The following is a 4,558-nucleotide window of genomic DNA, read 5'->3' as shown; positions in this document are numbered from 1 at the left end:
ACCTCAAAGGTCGAACCAGAGTTGGCAGCACCTGCCAAATTGGCCATGTCATCTCATGATCTCATCAGTGAACAAAACTCGGATCACCAGTTAGTGCACAGCTATATGTCCCAACCAACTACCATCTGCCAGAGGCATGCTCATGATTTTGTGATTCCTAGCTCACAAGGCCAATGCAGACAATGCCAACACCAGATTTTCTGGGGTATGAGGCCTTTAACTCTGCTGCTTTAAAAAGTAATGACACCAAGTCCTTACTAAGAATCAGCTGAAGTCAACAATGGTTTGCATGGAATATGAAAAAAAAGCCAGGAAGCCAATAGGCAGGCCACGGGGTCACGAAAGAGCATAAGAAATGTCCTTACATTATTAGCACTTAGGGCAAGGGGGACAACAAAGCATGAAGGAACTGGTGAGTCGCTGATACTGCTGTGCATGCTTACTAGTTCAGGGATGGGCATGCATATCACGCATAATGTGAGTAGGAAGAAGTTGTCCTGCAAGTATTTCGCTTCATGTTTACAGAGAAAAAGAAGAAAAGAAAGGAAAGCAGCTGGTAACTGCCTCCATAGCAGTGTTGCACATTATACCGAACATAACTCAATCACAAATACTGCATGCAGCCAATTAACGGACATAATATGCTGTCAGGAGATAGCTAGCCACATCACTGAAGAGCATATTGATCTGCAAGATGCTGCTCATTGATCGTTAGGAGGCGTATGACACATTCTGCAAGGGCTGCTACACAGCTTCAAACAGCACACAGCCTTTATCCCTGAAAAGCTCTAACGGGGCACAATGAGGGCACAAGAAAGTTGCATGGCATAGTGCAGAGTTGCATAAGCAACATATGCTGCAATGAAAACCACACTGCAGAGTCTAAGCTTGTATAGTAGGATATACAACTTTAAAAAAAAAAACTGGAGTTAACTAAGGGCAGTGGTACGCGGCATGTGTACAGTAAACCAAATCGATATTTTAATATTTGACTATACCTAAGAGGCCAGAGGCATTGAAATTCTTGAGCTTCTGATTTGGTCTGATGGTTAGCTATTTAGGTAATGAGAAAAGCCTGAACAGTGGGAACTGCTTTCTATCATGGAGGAATTGTGTGTGATGGTTACTGCAGACATGAGTTGCATCCAAATATAGTTATATGATTAATATTTATTCTGATCTTATATGATTAATGTTTATCTTGATTTAGAAGTCACACGGCAGATTACATAGGTTTACAAGGATTATGAAACTAAACAGTATGTAAAAATACATGTTCCTTTAAATGTTCATAATTATGCCACCATTAATAACAATATTTTAGCCCACCTTCCCCCTTGACAACTTGTAGTGCCAAGGTACTGAAATCTGTCTTTCACTCAACTCAATCTCTCTTATAATTATTTGGGATGTCACAAACATAGGACACATTCTCCATTTCAAGGAGCACACATTGGCTAGAAACATCATCGGATGAGTATAGACAGAGGTTTCGGCCTGGCGGCGCACGCTTGCAGGGGTGGAGATAAGTGATACTTCGAAATGCTGGCTGGCACAGTATCAACTCTTGGCACACAAGTGCAACCTTTCGGCCATTTACATTAAAAGAACAGATGTCCATGATAAGGCAGTAAATACCATTATTCATTCTCACGCAGTGGGAACATGTTTTTTGTGGCCTATTGTACAGAAGACTATGAATAGCGATGCCGTTTATCTCTGCTCGAGCATAATGTGCCATGACAGGCATTTCCCCATACTGAGTTATGAACATTTCAGCAATGGCCTCCTCAAGGTGAACAGATCTTAATGGCGCTCCTAAGACATGGGGACCAGTTCCTTGCTTGACACGAATCTTTATCATTTTGTTTTTTCTCTCCAAAAGAGTTGATGACATTTCCACAAACCTATTTGCATTTTTTAGCCATGTTCTCATGATACAACGCTCAGCTACCTGCAGTGGCACACCTTTTGCAGCTGTGACATGCCTTAACAGCTGCCCATTCCCATTCTCAAATGGAAATGTAGAAGTCCCCCACAAGGGCCCCAACATTTCGACACTTTTTGCAAGGTGCAGCAACTGGTGCACATTGAATGTGGCACTGCTTTCACCATACAGAGAAGAAAACCTGTCAACAAATGACGAAAGAAGCTGGTCAGCCTCAATGACATCTGCGTAGCTCACAGAGGTCTGAATCAACAAAAACACTCCTTGACAGAGCATTGAAAAATGATTTAAGTACTTTTCAGGAATGAGATCCTTCAGGCAAGGGAGAGAATAATCATTAACCAGATCATCCACTCAGTGGCTTTCCAGTTTTTGCGCTCTGATATAGCTCTAGGCAACCTGCATAACATAATTGGAGGCTTCAGTTGCTTGATGCGGTTTTCAAGTTCGTGGATATTCCTGCCAATATGAAACGGCTTTCCAACACTGGTCAGCCACAGCTCGGTTACTTGTTACTCAAGCACACAGTGCATGAAATCTGGCGGCAAACCCCAAACAAGATTAAAACCTTGAAAGCTTGCAAGTGGGGAATATCCTTTCATCCCATGGACAGGCTGGCACTGACTGTGGGTTGACCGCATATCTTCAAGCACATTGGTGTGAGTGCGTGGAGCTGCTCGCTCGTCTTGCTGAAGGTACCGAATGGTGCCTGAAAAAGACAGTCACTGGTATTAGTGCCACTATATTATGACCACAAAGGGGCAAAGGCAGTTGTCTCCTTTCCTTCCACTATGTCTGCATTCATTCCATGCTGTGCTTTCATTATGAAAGCTTAGCATCTACTTCAGTTTCCAGCTTTGAGCAGGCTATCATTAGCAATGAAATCACAGCAGCGACTAAAATGTAATACAGTCGTGCCTCGTTAATATGGACACTTCCGTCTCCGCACAAAACTGTCGAGCCTAAAGCGAGTCGTCCGTAATAGTGAATCGAAATTTTTTGTGCGAAAAACAAAAGACAAAATAAATGCTAAGGATAAGGTCTGCTTTAGTGCATAATGTAGGCCAGCGAAGTTCACAGTAGGAGCTACAAGAACATTATCCGAGTCACCGTTATGCTTCAAATGCGATGCAATTGAAGTGTTGTGATGCAATTGCATATTGTTTTCGATGGCATTTCATTAATAAATTATTTGACTTCTACTTTTCATCTCCCAAGAACCCTTGCTACATATCAGCATTCAGTCAACTGAAAGTTGCCGATTCCAACTTTCTATAAGGCGCAAGCTGCTGTCAGAGTTTTGTTCAAGTGAATTCATGCAATACAAAAAATAGAAACGTGCATTGACTGTGCAACTTTGCAGTGTAAAATATTAAACTACAAGCGAAAAAGGGCAATCAGTCATTGGCACTAAGTTCATATGGTGCCTGTCAACAATATGTAGAAGATAAACTATATTTGAAGCAGATATGACGATTTGGTTTTCATGAATATGCATATTAACGCGACAAAAGTATGAACCCTAATGATATCTATGCATTTTCTCCTTGTCCATTGTCCGGACAGCGAGTTTCCGTATTAACTAGAGGTAAATGGATGGAAAAAGTTTCGTCCCCAGAAAAACTGTCCATAATTCGAGTCGTCCATATTACCGGAGGTTGTACATATTAACGAGGCATGACTTTATACACCTTTAGAAGTGAAACATTGAGTACATGATTAATAGATTACCTGCATGCACTGCAGAAAATGCTTACAATCATTTAAACAACAAAATTCCTCTGTCATGCAGTGTTTATTTTCTTCATCAGCCTAACTGTACCCACTGTAGGGTGAAGGCCTCTCCCATATTTCTGCAATTAGCCCGGTTCTGTGCTAGCTGCATCCACTTGACCCCTGCGAAGTTCTTAACCTCATCCGCCCACCTAACTTTCTGCCACCCCCTGCTACGTTTAACTGTCGTGAAAGTATCACAACACCCATCCAAGTTCACCAGGGCTACCAATTGGATTGCAAGTAATAACTGAATAGCTTGTCGTATGACACACATCTTGCAATTGAGCTTCATGATAGTAATATAGTTGGACATGACTCAAGAAAAAAGGGGCAGATGACCAGAGGAAGCCCTTGAGCCAATGCTGTCATGATTCCGTGGGTAATTCAAAGAAACTGTAAAGCATCCCTTTTCATCTGCCACCACCTGTGATGTCAAGCTAGGAGGTTGAAGTAATTATCCACGACATCATCAGAATTGGTGTCATTTGGGACATTTGCCATCTTGTTTTGACAACTGTAAATATGAAGATATTTGTGTAAGAGCAGAGACCATGGTGTCGACCAATGTGCATACAACAGATTTTGTTGCTAATGAGGCTAACCTATAGGTGCCTACCTTGTATGTAATATATCTATGCCATGCACAAACTGTGCAAGAAAAAAAATTACGCGATTCCAGAATAAAGCAAATTAATCAGGTGGTGCAGATTAAGCAAAGCTGGCACTCAGAACTAACTTTCAATCATTTTGCCAGAGTAAATTGCAGCTACACACAAACAATACAAGCCCAATTCCTCATAAGAAATGGCTTACCATCGACAGAAGTTGCTTTGT

General features: G+C 41.7%; 1 pseudogene; it reads right to left on the bottom strand.

Moving 5' to 3' along the window:
• Positions 1-1,020: 1,020 nt before the first annotated feature.
• On the bottom strand, positions 1,021-3,345 carry LOC146209576 (uncharacterized; annotated as a pseudogene).
• Between the last annotated feature and the right edge of the window lie 1,213 nt (positions 3,346-4,558).

This window comes from Amblyomma maculatum, chromosome 1 (genome assembly GCF_055883805.1).
Source record: "Amblyomma maculatum isolate TAMU_Amacu chromosome 1, ASM5588380v1, whole genome shotgun sequence".
NCBI classification, from domain to species: Eukaryota; Metazoa; Arthropoda; class Arachnida; order Ixodida; family Ixodidae; genus Amblyomma; species Amblyomma maculatum.
This window is presented reverse-complemented; position numbering and strand designations above follow the sequence as displayed.